Source organism: Staurois parvus, unplaced genomic scaffold (assembly GCF_062004578.1).
Source record: "Staurois parvus isolate SC_StPar_1 unplaced genomic scaffold, SC_StPar_1.0 ptg000499l, whole genome shotgun sequence".
NCBI classification, from domain to species: Eukaryota; Metazoa; Chordata; class Amphibia; order Anura; family Ranidae; genus Staurois; species Staurois parvus.
In genome coordinates, this window is record NW_028318295.1 from 4,851,434 (window position 1) to 4,867,730 (window position 16,297).

Here is a 16,297-nt window from a genome sequence, read left to right on the forward strand (position 1 = left end):
TCCCTCGATCAGCTCCCCCCTCCCTCCCCCAGTCCAGTGCACACCCCCGCCCCCTAGTAAAACACTCCCCTTACACAGCAAATTCTAAAAATGTTAACCCCTTCCTTCCCAGTGACATTAGTACAGTTTCAGTGTTTTTTTTTCACTGATCTCTGTATTGGTGTCACTGGGGATGTCAGTGACCCCAAGTCAGTTCCCCCCCCCCAGTGTCAAAATGTCCTCCGCTGTCTCACAGTCCTGCCATAATTTGCTGGTCGCCGCCATATGTCGCTAATCGTCGCTATTATTAGTATAAATAAAAATTAAAAATTCCAGTATCTTTCCTGCCATTTGTAAACGCTATAACTTTCACGTAAACCAATTAATTTACACGTATTGGGATTTTTTTTTAGCAAAGACATGTCGCAGAATGCATTTTGGCAGAAATTTATGACTAAATTTGATTTTTGCATTTTTTGTTTACTGGACATGTTTTATAGCAAAAAGTCCAAAATATTGTTTTTTTCCCTCAAAATTGTCAGCCTTTTTTTTTATAGCGCAAAAAATAAAAACCGCACAGGCAATCAAATACCACTGAAAGAAAGCTCAATTTGTGGGGAAAAAAAGGATGTAAATTTAATTTATGTACCGTATTGCATGACTGCGCAATTGTCCGTTAAACTAGCGCAGCGCTGTATAGCAAAAAAATGGCGTAAATTGCAGTTTTTATACCATAGTTTGTAGACGCTATAACTTCTACACAAAGCAATCAATATACACTTATTGGAATTTTTTTTACCAAAAACATGGAGCAGAATACATTTTGGCCTAAATTTATAACCAACTTTGAGTTTACTATATATTTTTTATAGCTGAAAGTAAAAAATATTGTTTTTCTTCAAAATTTTTGGCCTTTTTTTGTTTATAGCGTAAAAAATAAAAAGCGCACAGGTGATCAAATTACACCAAAAGAAAGCTCTATTTGTGTGAAAAAAAGGACGTAAATTTCGTTTGGGTGCAGCATTGCATGACCGCGCAGTTATCAGTTGAATTAGTGCAGCGCCGAGTAGCAAAAAGAGGCCTGGTCATTAAGGGGGTAAATCCTCAGGTGCTCAAGTGGTTAAGTTTATGGGACAGTGCTCCGAGAGAAAGTATTATAATTATTTGAAGATGATATAGATTCCCCTTTTATCTGTTTAACTGAAGTTAGTGTAAGATTTGCTTAAATTTTCTGTAAGCAAATTGTAAATCCTTGTTTTTTGGTTATTGGGTTTCTATATTTTTTCTTTTTTATAAGGATATGGCTTCACACAACTGTTTTGTATAGCTGCATCAATCTAATGTCATCTTTCGAGAACACTGCTCTCCTTGTCATCTTATACTTTCAAACTTTCTGGTATTTGAGCATGATAAGTGTATGCATACAGCTCATTCTGCATAGGAACATTTTCACCCGCAAATAATATTGACAGAGGAAAATGCATGAATTTGCATTGTATGGGTGCACACAATATTGTCTTGGAATTAGCTGCAAATGCAGGCTCCATATCAAGTAAATGTGTTTCTCTATGTAAACATTTGTAATTATTTTTTTCTTCAGTAAATCAACGCCTGAACATACATTGATATACAGATAGGAGGTACATTGTTTTGAATCCATTTATGACCTTCATATGTTATTTAAGAAGCCCCCTACAATATTATATTCAAAAGAAAAAGATAGAAAATATTTTTTTTACTCTTATATTGCACTAGTCCTTTAAATTTGAGCTGATGATAATTTGCCAAGAGGCAGAGTTCTAATTTAGAACATAATAATTTCTGAGAGAAAATGCCATAATTAGTGATCCGTAAATCAGACAGAAGAAGGCAGGTCAGCATGAGGCTATAAGACATCATAAAAAGAAGCTTTTTAAAAATTAGCTTTAATGCTCATATATTGTAATGTTCGATTTAACCTCATCTTATTTTAAACTGGATGTAATTCTAAATGAACCTTATTATCTTCCTCTGTTGTGTGACTTTGAAATTGTTATCTAAAGAAAAAACATGATGTTGATTTCTGGCATTCATTTGTGTAACGTTCTCATGTCAATTTGTATTATGATTATACAATTTCAGTATACTGCCACTCAGCTATTCATTTATAACAGGACTGCTGGATAAGTGGTGTATTTTGTAAGCCTCCATACTGCAATAGTGAGTAATCATTTTGTGCTCTTTGTTAAAAACTGCTATTAATTTTCAACGTGGCTGGGAAGAGTTTTTCTATAAATGAGTGTTACATAAATAGAAATAAACTACAGACATCTGCAGACAAGGATAATGAAATGATCCTGTATACCATACTGTGTCTTTGCATGCATCTTTGTGGCATTCCTGTTTAGGATTGTACAGCCAGAAAATTAATACAACTGTCAATTAGGTTTTTGTTCTCTTTCCGTATTACTGTGTCTCAAGTGTTATAGGTGGCTTTGACCAAAACAGCTGCATGTACTTGCATGAATTAACTATATAAAGCAAATTAGTACATGGCAGATTACCTGATGCTTAGCAAAAAAAGTAAAGCCTTTATATATGGTGAACTGCATTTGGGGAACACAATTCTAGCACCGCAGGTGTGTGCTCAGGGTGTGCTAGGTGTACTTAGGCACAGCCTAATCACCCATAGTAGTTGCCAAAATTCCTAGATGACATGCACATTGTAGAGATGACTCTCCTCCCCGTACCATCTTCCCCAGCAGTTTCAGGTGCTCCCACCTCTCATGGGGGAATGCAGGAACATCCCCCAAGGGGGATCCTGCCTCCTCATTGCTTTCTACTAGTACTGCAGTTAAGTTTGACTGGGCAGGATGGAGATGCACCTGGTCTCTGAGGTTGCGCAATGCCAGCCTTTTTCAGGTGTGTCAAGGTGAGCTGAGCAGAAGAAATCAGAGCGAGTATATGTGGAATATATATATATATATATATATATATATGTACACACATGTGTGTTTGAGCTTTGGGGTTTACACCCTAATGTAATAAGCTGCGCACACCAATATCTAGCACATTATAGATAATTCCACTGAAGTGTCTTCACTATGTAGGATATACATCCCTGTGATACTCTTCAAGATTTATCTTTGGCAGTAGCTTATGTTATATAATGTATGTATTGTTAAGACTGTTAGTAGTGTGTAGCACAAGGTTTACTAAGGTTAGGTGGAAGGAGTTGAGCCCTAGACGTTTTGAATTGATGACCATCCGGGAGAGTGGGGTTGTGAGCCATGTAACAACAAAATATACATTATATGCTGGCTTGTTTATTACATTTTGTAAGTGTTTTTAATCTGGGAGCTAATAAATCGTTTATAAATTGAGAGCACCATGGTTCCACTTTTTCAGTTTTCCATAATACATATTATTTGAGAGTGTCAGCTGGAGGAGTGTATACTGTGGTGGTGCCGGGAGATGAGTTGGAGGAGGACCACAGAGGGTGTACACAAGTATGTTCATATGTTGAGTGCATAATGATCTATTGATGAGGTCATAAAGTGAGGTGAGCAGGTTTTTTGCCTAATGGTGGTGGCACGGTTGGTACTGAAAAAGAGAGAAGACTTATTCACATTGCACCGTGACGTTTTCATGGGACTTTATTGTTTTTTATTGATTTTTATATGAGATATTAGTTTGTTGCGCTACACTTTCTTGTTATTCATTTTGGTACAAGTGTTGTGAAATCACTAACAGTTTTTTAGCAGCAACTAGTTAGGGTACTATCATATTATTTTAGGGTGTGTTGCACTGATTGAGTACGTTTTTAGACCCTAGTATCTGGTATGAATTTTAAAGGAGAACCCAACACAAAAACAAGTTAAAAAAAAGGCATGGGTTCACTCCAAAAATCTATATCAGACCCAATGTCATTATTTCCACATGTCCTCGACATGGGGGGAGGATATATTGCAGGGTATTTGGAAGCCCTCTTTTAAAATAAGGGGCCCCCCAGGTACCACCCCTCCCCCAGCTCTTTAGTTAAAAGAACACAACACATATATATTCCATGATGAAAATGTATTGACACTCATGTCATCCAGCAATGCAGATATTCATCAATCACAATGAATGATAGGAGCCAACTCGCCAAAAGAAAAAAGTCCACCAACCATCTGACATGGCTGATCCCTCCACTCACTCACAGCAAATGACAGCTATACAGGCTATCTTCTAAAACATAAAAAAGGAGTGAGATATACCCGTCTTGTCATTGACCAAATATGGCCATGGCTCTACTGTTTGCATGGCTGGTGATTTGCTGGCAGCAAATAAATGTGGCCGGATGAAGTCACCAGTTGATAGGGAATTGGCGGGTGCTGGCACCCACTCCTTCTTTAGCAACCAATAACAGCAGAAACAGGAAGCTGCCACATATAGTAGAAGTAGAATGCCCAAACCAGCAAAATTCAGTGCAAGCTAGTGTTTGGACTGAAGCAGGAGCTCATGCCTAATCCTGAGTTGTGCAAATTTGTGAACATTGATAGGATGGTAAAAAGATTTAATAAACACTTAAGGGTATTCTGAAGAAGGTGATGAAAGTTTTTAGACCCTAGTAGTCCTACTCAGGATTTTTACTTGTTGAGGCATCACCACCAAGGGGAAAATGAGACTACTCTCTACTAGAGTATATCTTGGTCATGCAAGACAGAATTGCTTTGGTATAATGCCTATGGTCTAGGAACACCTGCAGCAGGCTCAGGAAGACCCAGAGTCCAGTATATAATAGGTCTGCAAAGGTTTGAATATTTCACTGGGAATTTGTGTACTATTGCCCATGATGTAAAGTAGGTTGCTGGCTAAATGACAAGGACCCTATGGAATGCTGGTTGTGGAGGTAAACTGCAGATGGAAAAAGGAGCATATCTATCATGTAAATTTAATTAAAGCCTGGAAAAACAGAGAAGCCCTTCTGGCTATAGAAGTTAGACCCCCAGTGAGAGGGGAAAGCCTTGTCCTTAGCCCAGCATCAAAGGATGGGAGAATTTCTACAGTGCAATAACTATATCTTTTTAGAGTTACCAAGTTGCTCAAATATAATTAACATGACATTATCACAGATCCTGAGGGTAGGGTTTGGCTTAACCACTTCAATACAGGGCACTTTTACCCCCTTCCTGCCCAGACCAACTTTCAGTGTTCTCACACTTTGAACGACAATTACTCAGTCATGCTACACTGTACCCCACTTTTATATTTTTTTTCACACAGACAGAGCTTTCTTTGGTGGTATTTAATCACCACTGGTATTTTTTTGCGAAATAAGTGAAAAAAGAGTGAAAATTGTGAAGAAAAACACTTTTTTTAATTTCTATTAAAAATTTAGCAAACAACTAATTTTTCTTCATAAATATAGCCCAAAATGTATACTGCTTAATTTCTTAGGTAAAAATAACCCAAATCAGGGTATATTATGTAGTCTGTGCGAGAAGTATAGCGTCTACAAGCTATGGTACCAATTATTGAAAATTGATCACACCTAATGTACTAACGACCTAATTTCTTGAGGCCCTAACATGCCAGTCCAAGATATTTAGTAAGGGGCATGGTGAGTTTTTGGAAGTTGTCATATTTTTCCCACAATTCTTGGGAAAATTAAGAAATTATTATTTTTTTAAACACAAAATTGTCATATTAACAAGCTATTCCTCACACACGGCATATTCATACTTTCAATTACACCCCAAAACACATTTTGCTACTCATCCTGAGTATGGCGATACCACATGTGTGAGACTTTTACACAGCCTGAGACTTTTACAGAACCTGCTGCAGCAGGACTGACATTTTTTTTTTAAATTACATTTTTATTAAGAAAAAAACAGCATGGGGTCTCCCCCTAATCCTCACCAGACCCTTTAAGTCTGGTAGGAAGGTTCGGAGGAATCCCACAGTAATTTTTTTTAAAGTGCGTGCGTGGGGTTCCCCCTAAAAGCCATACCAGACCATTTAGCCCTGGTAGGACTTTAAAGGTGAACCCCCCTCCCAAAAAAGGCGGGAAAAAGTGAATAGGATTCCCTCTAAAAGCCATACGAGGCCATTTAACCCTGGTAGGACTTTTAAGGGGTACCCCACCCCCCAAAAAATGGGGGGGGGGAGCATGAATGCAGATGATATGTGCAAATCTAGCTATGATGACAGTTGGAATCTGTGACAGGAGACCTGCGGCTGCAGTGAAGAATACGGAGGAACTTGCTTCACCGGAGATGACGTCGCCCGGAACCCGAAGCTGGAAGTCATCAGCCGCACCACGTGGACCGCTGGAATGCACCAAGGAGTCAGTGGCTTTGCTATTTGCCAAGATAACATGTTTAAGGATACTCCCCTTTGTCAAATCCTGATGTGCTAACCAGCAAGACAACCATTTATACCCAACTGTTTTGGATTGGCACATCCCCTACCTAGAGAGGGACAATCAACTGCCAGTGGGTGAATTCATTAAAAAACGATTGTGATAAAAAAAATACCATAATACCTTTCCCTTAATTTAGTTAATTATTTGTTTCCACATATTGCCAAGAGTACTGATATACATTTCAAAGATTTAAGTAGAAATGTAGAAATATATACCTCTGAGAAACACAAACATTAATTATGCTCGCAATTGGAATTTGTTGTCTTAGAATGTACTTGTATATCATTAGACTCTAGACATTTAACTTATTACAATTATAACAATCACTTATACCAGTTTTATTCTATGCTTTCCACACTGTCATGGTCATTGTCTATTGTTTTGGTACTGCATCATGAACATTCAAAAGATATATGTTACATTGCTATATTTCATCAACAATTACATTGTATATTGTTAATTCAAAATAAATAAAAAATGAAAAATGTTTAAACAAAATGGATAATTTAAGTACTAGAATTGTGCAGACACCCCAAATGAGTCTTCTTGCTGCAACAATGTAAACAATTGTGTGGTAATGGCTTACATCAAAAATAACAAATGAGGATCGTATTCTGTATTTCTCAGTGAGCTGAAAGAAAATTCACCCAACAGTTGATAATTTGTTTTTACCACATATTTGTTTTTCCACATTTACTGTATATACCACATATGCATCAAACAATATTCACCCAACATATTTTTTTTGATGGGAAAGTGCTTTACTGTACTATTTATCACTGAGTCAATGTGGATTTGTTCTGAAATTCACCCAGCATTACTCCATTTTTCACCTTGCACACTAATCAATATATTCCCTAGCTTGAAGTAAGGAAGGTGTATTTTACCCACCTCCGGTCTGGACCAATTCTGACATTTCTCTCATACATGTAAAAATCATTTTTTATTTTTTTTTGCTGGAAAATTACTTATAACCTCTAATATCTATATATATTTTTAAACAGAGGCCCTGGAGAAAAAATGGTTATTGTTGCAATTAATTATGTTGCATATTAGAGCAGCAGTTTATCAAATGCAAATTTTCTGGAAAAAAATACCCTTTCATGAATTTTAGTGCACAAATACAATATATTACCCATTTTGTGAAGTAAAATATAAAAAATTATGTTACCCTAAGTAAACAGATACCTAACATGTCATGCTTTAAAATTGTGTACGCCTGTGGAATGGTGACAAACTACAGTACCTAAAAATCTCCAGTAAAAAAATTCTCTATTGGTGATGTTTTAAAAGGCTTTACAGGTTACCAGTTTTAAGCTACACAGGAAGTCTGGAATAAGAATTATTGCTCTCACTATGACATTTGCAACAATACCTCACACGTGGGGTACAATTACTTTTTACATATTCTTGCAGGGACCTACAGGTGTGTTTGCATTTGTGCATGAGCATAGGGGAATGGATGCACTTTAATATTTTTTATTATTATTATTAGTATTTTTTACACTGTACCTTTATTTTTTTTTAAATTGGATTCTATTGATAGCACAAGGAATAGCATGGGTCATGACAGGTCCTCTTTATGGAGAGATCTGGGAGTCTATTACATCCTGGATCTCTCTTCTGCCCTCCAAAGCATCTGATCAAAGTGAGATTGGTTTGATCAGATGCTCTACAATAGATTCCATTCCCCTACATTGCTTGGTGTCACATAGAAAGCGTACTTTAATTCCCAAACTCTTTATCATGTACAAATGTGTTAAAAAGTAAGGGTCTCTGAAATCTTGAGGTATACCACTAATACCCTTAGACCATTTCAAGTATGAATTGTTAATCACTACTCTCAGTATGTGGTCTTTTATCCAGTTTTCTATACATTTACAAACTGCGTTTTCCAAGCCTTTTAGCCTTTTAAATGTTTAAATAACCTTTCCAGAGTTTAGCAATGTCTGAAGAAGTCCCATGGCATCTACTGTAATACAGCATTGGTGGGTCACGGGATGGAGGAAAAGGTAGAAATATGGGCAATAATGTCACAGGGAACTCATCCCATAATTCTGGGCACAGAAAACAGTGCACAGTGTGAAACAATGATGACATCACTCAAACAGGAGGAGTATAGAAGGAAGATTACATTCAGCATTGGTAGGAATGTCCCAGGAACTCCTTAAACTAGTTTACCAGGGAGAGGTCAAACATCTACATGACCCCTACTGGGCGCTGGGGGTGCCAAAAAGCCTAGTGCCCATCAGCATCAGGTCACTTAGGTGGATTTCTTTTTGCGGGGGAAATATTCTTAGAGCACCTTTCAATGCTGAAGGGCATATTAGCTGGTATCTGCATAGCAGTGGGGCTGCACACTTGCCGCTCCCTTGCTATGGGGATACCAGTCTGCATCCAAGACAAAGCAGATTAGCTCTGGGAGGGGGCATGTTTTTTTTTTTAAATCTTCTTTATCTTCTTCTCTAAATAAATAAATATACATATACACTATATTGCCAAAAGTATTGGGACGCCTGCCTTTACATGCACATGAACTTTAATGACATCCCAGTCTTAGTCTGCAGGGTTCAATATTGAGTCTATGGGAATGTTTGACAATTCTTCCAGAAGTTCATTTGTGAGGTCAGGCACTGATATCAGACGAGAAGACCTGGCTCGCAGCTTCTACTCCAACTCATCCAAAAGGAGGGTTGAGGCCAGTTATGTTGGATCAGGAAGGGGTCATCCCCAAACTTTTCCCACAAAGTTGGGAACGTGAAATTGTCTAAAATGTCTTGGTATACTGATGCCCTAAGAGTTCCATTTACTGGAACTAAGTGGCCAAGCCCAACTCCTGAAAAACAAGCCCATAATCCCCCCTCCACGAAATTTTGCACTTGGCACAATGCAGTCAGGCAAGTACCACTCTCCTGACAACCACCAAACCCTGGCACATCCATTGGATTCCAGACAGAGCAGGGTGATTCATCACTCCAGAGAACATGTCTCCACTGCTCTAGAGTCCAGTGGCGGTGTGCTTTACACACTGCATCCGACTCTTTGCATTGCACTTGGTGATGTAAGGCTTGGATGAAGCTGCTCGGCCATGGAAAAACCCATTCCATGAAGCTCTCTATGCACTGTTGTCGTGCTAAACTGAAGGCCACATGAAGTTTGGAGGTATTTAGCTATTGACTCTGCAGAGAGTTGGGGACTTCTGCACACTGTGCGCTTCAGCTTGCGCTAACCCCGCTCTGTCATTTTACTTGGCCTACCACTTCTTGGCTGAGTTGCTGTTGTTCCCAGTTGCTTCCACTTTGTTAAAATACCACTAACAGTTGACCATGAAATATTAGTAGCAAGGAAATTTCACGGATTGACTTATTACACAGCTGGCAGCCTATCACGGTACCACACTTGAATTCATTGAGCTCCTGAGAGTGACCTATTCTTTAACACATTTTTGTAGAAGCGGTCTGCATGCCTAGGAGCTTGATTTTATACACCTGTGGCTATGGAGGTGATTGGTACATGGAGGGGTGTCCTAATACTTTTGTAGTGTATATATCAGGGGCGGAATGACCATTCGGGCACTCAGGCACTGCCTGAGGGCCCAGGGTCAGTAGGGGGCCTCATGAGATGCCCCTGGTACCTTTCATAGGCTTTTTTGGGGTCTGGTTTGAGTGTGGGTGAGGACACAGGGGCCCCATGATTCCCTTACATCTATTTTGGGGAACCCTTCTTAAAGCATCCCCTCAATGCTGAAGGAAAGGCAGGATGATATAAATATGGTTTGCATGTTTGCAACTTTCTTGCTCTTGGGATTCCAGACAACAAGCTTGGTGTGCTGCAATGGTTCCCTCTGGGAAGAGGCCTGGTTTTAAAAAAAATTAACCATCTCTGGAACTCCTGATTTGTTGTGAAAACACAGGTTTAGCACTCATCCAAACAATTACTGAATTTTCAGTAGAAAATGAAAAGATTCAAAAGCTCAACCAGGTGAATTTTATTCACCTGAGAATCTCTTAACAGGTCAAAAGAATATCAGGTGAAGGTAACATTCACCTATTTTTTTAAATAGCTTGCACGTTATAGTGAAGACCTCCTCCTGTTGAAGAGCAGATGTTGCCAAATGTGAATGAATGCAATTTTCACTATTCAGATATCGAGTGAACTGTGGGTTAATGTCAGAGATCTGGTTCTTTATTAAGCTGCCCATATTGTTCCTATTACACTTCAACTACTGGTCTTAGGCCTGACATTGAGTTTGCTACCCTTGATGCTATGCAGAAAGTTGAACAACATACACTGCCTGACTAGTAGCTAAACTAGTGATATTCTTCAAACCAGACATGTTATGTGTGTGGGCACCTTTACTGTGTTGTTATAAATGAAGCACTTCTTGCTTCAGTGGTGCATCATAGACTAGAAACATGTTTAACCCACAGGATTGATTAGATTCCCTAAATACAAATAGCTTGAATGACAGTTCCCATATGTCAGCATGTAAAAGTGAAAGTTACTATAGTAGTCTGCAAGGTGCCTTGCAAAACATTTATGGTTGCGTCCACCATCTAATGGAGATTTTAAATAATATACATATGGTACTTTTGTAGAAAGGCCAGGAAAACAAAAATAATCTTCCCTTTCGAGTTGTTCGGGAAAGTAATGCTTTTTCAGGCTTTCTATTTAACAACAATCTAACCTAAAGGCTAATAATTATGCAACAATTATAATAATAAAAGGTGTCCCTGCTGCTTACCTAAAAAACAAGAATATATTAGCACTAACACAGGCCCTCCAAAATACAAGCAACAAACCACATCTATTTTAAATTCCCCTGCAGAGCACCATAGGATGCACATAATTCATTCTCTAATTAGTATCTCTTCTGCTGCTCTGGGTGCAAGGAAAGACAAAAGAGGTATCATTATAACCCTTCTTTGGTAATCCTTAAATGCCTTTGTTCTCTGCAGGTTAGATATACAGATCAGGGGCAAACAGAAAGCACAATTAAAAGAGGTTTGCTGGAGCAGTCAGTGTGTGGCCATGCATTCCTAATCTAATAGGTGAGCAAGCCAGCAGAGACCCTATTTCCTAACTTGTGATTGTATACTGCTGGCATTTGTCCTGTTATGCCTTAAAAAAAAAACAAAACGTGAAACATGCAAGGCGATTGACTAACTAGCGTATTGACTATTTGTAAATGCACTCTACTTGCTATTCAGCTACTCAACCCCCTTCTACTTTGTGAAGTAAGAAATTGTTGCAAATAGCACATTTTTCCAAGAAGAGAATTTCACAGGGATAGTTTTTTTTTTTAATGGAAAATATGGACACATATCTCAACACAGACACTGGGCTCCATTCACTGAAGCAAATTGCATACACTGTTTAGGTGATCTAACACATTTTTCCTAAATATCACATGCGATGCTGAAAATGTCAATTCAATATCACCTTATGCGGTATTTACCTCAAAAAGCAAAAACGCTTGGTAAATAACTCATACAAGGCATTCAAGGCAATTCACAAAAGGAAATAAATAGTTAAATGCATGAGTTAACCGCTTACCCGCCGCCATATAGCAGATATACTGCTACACAGTGACACGGGTGCGCAAAATCATGTATATATGTTATTCTGCATTTCCGGGTAGGGGGCGTGTGCGAGCGCCTTACCCGTGACGCCATTCGCGGCCGCGGATGTCAATCGCCAGGTCCCGGCCAGTGATTACCCGCCGACACCCGGTGATTACCAACAATCACCGACGAGGAGGAAGACTGTTTTCTTTACAGTCTTCCTCCCTCTGAGCTCGGGCACACTGCTCAGGATGGCTATGCACAGCACAGCCATCCCGAGCAATGTGCTTACAGTAAAGCATACACCCCCGCCCCTTAGTAAAACACTCCCTACACACAGTTAACCCTTTGATCGCCCCTCACATTAATCCCTTCCTGCCCAGTGTCATTAGTACAGTTTCAGTGCTGTTTTTTAGCACTGATCACTGTATTGTGTCAGAATGCCCACTTCAGTCCCGCTAAAAGTCGTTGATTGCTGCCATTCCAATTAGGGAAAAAAATCCCAGTATCTATACCACCATTTGTAAACGCTATAACTTTGAATAAACCAATTAACTTACACGTATTGGGATTTGTTTTTAGCAAAGACATGTAGCAGAATACATTTTGGCTTAAATTTATGACGAAAATTTATATTTAAAATTTTTTTACTGGACATGTTTAATTTATTATTATTATTACACAGTATTTATATAGTGCCAACAGTTCGCTCAGCACTGTACATTACAATGGGAGACAATACACGAGACAGTACAATAACAATACAATGCGATACACAAGGGTCGAGGGTCCTGCTCCTTGGAGCTTACTATCTAGGAGGGAGGGGATAGTGGTACGGGAAGGATAGCTGTGGGGGATGGAGTGGTAGGAAGAGTGGAGAAGATCGGCAATTAGCTGAGGGCGGGGTAGGCTTCTGTGAAGAGGAGGGTTTTCAGGGTGCGCCTAAAGGAGAGTAGGTGAAAGTCTGATGGATTGGGGTAGGGAGTTCCAGAGGATGGGGGAAGCCCTGAAGAAGTCCTGGAGGCGGGCATGGGAGGAGGAGACCAGGGAACTAGAGAGAAAGAAGGTCTTGTGAGGAGCGGAGAATACGTTTTGGGTGGTATTTGGATATCAGGTCGGTGATGTAGTTTGGGCCCGTGTTATGGACAGCTTTGTATGTCAGTGTTAGCATTTTGAATTTGATCCGTTGGGCAATCGGAAGCCAGTGGAGGGATTGGCAGAGGGGGGTGGCGGATACGGAGCGGTTGGTAGGGTGGATGAGTCTGGCCGCAGTATTCAGGATTGACTGAAGTGGGGATAGCCTGTGGTGAGGTAGGCCGGTGAGGAGGGAGTTACAGTAGTCAAGTTGTGATATGATAAGGGAGTGAATGAGTTGCTTAGTAGTTTCTGGGGTTAGGAACAGACGTATTTCGGAGATGTTGAAAAGGTGGAGTCTACATGAGTTTGTCAGCGATTGGACCTGGGGCTGGAAGGACAGATTGGAGTCTAGGATAACACCAAGCACTCTGGCTTGCGGGGTGGGACTGATGGTGGCATTTTTGGTCGTGATGGAGAAGTCGGGGGGGGGGTGCGGGCTGGGGGGGAAACTATGAGCTCGGTTTTGGAACGGTTCAGTTTGAGGAAGTTGAGTGACATCCAATCTGATATGTCGTTCAGTAGGCTAGTGATTTGGGCAGAGACCGAGGGGGTGAGGCGAGGGGTAGAGAGATAGATTTGCGTGTTGTCAGCATAGAGATGGTAGTTGAAGCCGTGAGAGTGTATCAGTTGGCCAAGGGAGGAGGTGTAGATGGAGAAGAGAAGGGGCCCCCGAGAACAGAGCCTTGAGGGACTCCAACAGAGATGGGGAATGAGGGGGAGCTGGCAGCGTTATAGGTAACACTAAAGGAGTGCTGTGATAGATAGGAAGAGAGCCAGGAGAGAGCGGAGTCTCTGAAGCCAAGAGAGTGCAGTTTTTTGAGGAGGAGGGGGTGGTCGACTGTGTCGAAAGCCGCAGAGAGGTCAAGGAGTAGGAGCACTGTGCGTGCTTCAGAGGGGAGGGGAATGCGCCAGTAGAGAGGGAGAGATTAAAGATGTGGGTGAGGGAGCATAAGATGGAGGAAGAGAGAGATCATAGGAGTTGTGAGTGGACAGGGTCGAGGGGGCAGGTGGTGAGGCGGGCTTCTGAGAAGACCTTAGTGACCTCTTCAGTAGTAGCAAGGTTGAAGGAGTGGAGTGTAGAGGGGGTTTCAGTGTGAGGGATATTAGGTGGGGTGGAGGTCTGGACAGTGGTGAGGTCGAGGGAGAGGGGTGTTGAGGGGGTTTCTGTGTGAGGGGTGCTAGGTGGGGTGGAAGTCTGAACAGCGGTGATGTCCCTACGAATTGCGTCGATCTTGTTTTTGAAGTGATTGCCAATCTTGTGGGTGGTGAGTGAGGTACTGGGTGGAGGTGGGGGCGGAGAGAGTAGAGAGTTAAAAGTAGAGAAGAGCCGGCGAGGACTGGAGGAGAGGGTATTGATGAAAGTTACAAAGTAGGCTTGCTTGGCAGCGTGGAGGGAGGAAGTGTAGGTGAGGAAGGTGGATTTATATCGGGTGAACGCTTGTTGGGATCTGATTTTGCACCATAGTCGCTCCAGTGCACGACTGTTTAATATCAAAAAGTCCAAAATATTGTTTTTATTCTCAAAATTCTTGGTCTTTTTTTTTGCTTATAGTGCAAAAAATAAAAATGCACAGGTGATCAAATACCAACGAAAGAAAACTCAATTTGTGGGCAAAAAAGGACGTAAATTTAATCTGGGTGCAGCGTTGCATGACAGCACAATTGTCAGTTAAAATAACGCAGCGCCGTAACGCAAAAAATGACCTGGTCAGGAAGGGGGGTAAATCCTCTGGGTGGCAAGGGTATTAAATAAGTAGTGGTCCAGGCATGCGATATTTAAGGAATGTATAAATATAATAGCCTATTTTGAGTAGTCTCTAACATTTTGGATCTGTTCTGTCAGTAGTAATGCATAGAAACCTAAATATGGAAAACAGAATCATTGTGTTTAAAGTATAACTAAAGACTAAAGTGTTTTTTTTAGTTTATGTTTTGGACAGAGTGAAGCTGGAATAGAACCCCTGTCAGGTTTTTATTGCTGTCTGTGACCCCATTAGGCAGATCAACATACAAAACTTTATTTTTCATTTTGGATAGAGTAACGGAGGGTTAGAACCCCTGTCATTTTTTGCCATCTGTGTCTCATTGAGGAAATTTACCTTCACTTCCTGTCCCATTGCCAAAACAGGAAGTGAGAGGAAATTCTTGCAAATTAAGGGAATCCCTTGGGGCCTCCCAGGTCACTGGAACTAGTGTCCCCATTGTCAGATTTACCCTCTTTTACTTTTGTGTTGACAACCCAAAATGTGGATAAGCAAAATGTGCCTAGGCACTTCCTGGAATATCACAATAAGTCATCGGAAGGCCTGCGGGTATGGGTCATAGATGCCATGCCCAAAGGCCTTCACCAGCTGAAAGATTCAAGAGGCACCATATTATAAATATCCCCTTGCCTCCTCTTGAACATATCTTTTGTCATACCCTGCCTTAGAGTACTAGTTTCTATGTGAGCATAATAAATAATGTCATTTTTCCAATTCAATCTTTTTAAAACCAAAAAAACCCATAAAACATTTTTCCTCTCTTTTTAGAATATCTTTTAAATGTCCGTTGAATCCTCCCTTTCACAAACTTAAAAGCTAAGTTCACCTTTTTGGGAAGAATTTCACTTTTCATAATACACAGAATAATTTTGTGATATAATTTCTGGCCCAGCAATCCCAATGTTCTTATCTCTTACTTACCTTGTCCACAAAGAGTCGGAAATGTCATGTTTCTGTCTGAGGTTTAAAACATTCTTTCAGCTTGCATCACTTCCTGTAGGTAAGCTTCCATCATTCTCTGTTTTTGCATCACCTCCCTCATTACTATACCACCACTTACTTCTTTCCTTAAGGTGACCATACACATTACAATCTGATTGTACAATCTGCTTTAGAACTCCTATCAGCTATGTAGTGCAAGTGCAGGCCTGATTTGATACAAATTGAATGGATTCTTCAGGTGGGTTTTCCTATTCCATAGTTTTGGTCAATCTAAAGGTAACTGTAAAATCAGATTGCATAGTGTATGGCCAGCATTATACAAGTACATAGGAAGGAGTGGATGGAGACACCCAGCTTTCAGGCGCAATTCACATCTTCACATACTGCACACTTTTTTGGCATCCCTTCATAGTATATGCGCCGATGACGTCACTTGCTGCATCCAGTGTGAATATTACAATTATTATACAGTATTTATATAGCGCCAATAGTTTTCTCAGCGCTGTACATTATAGTGGGAG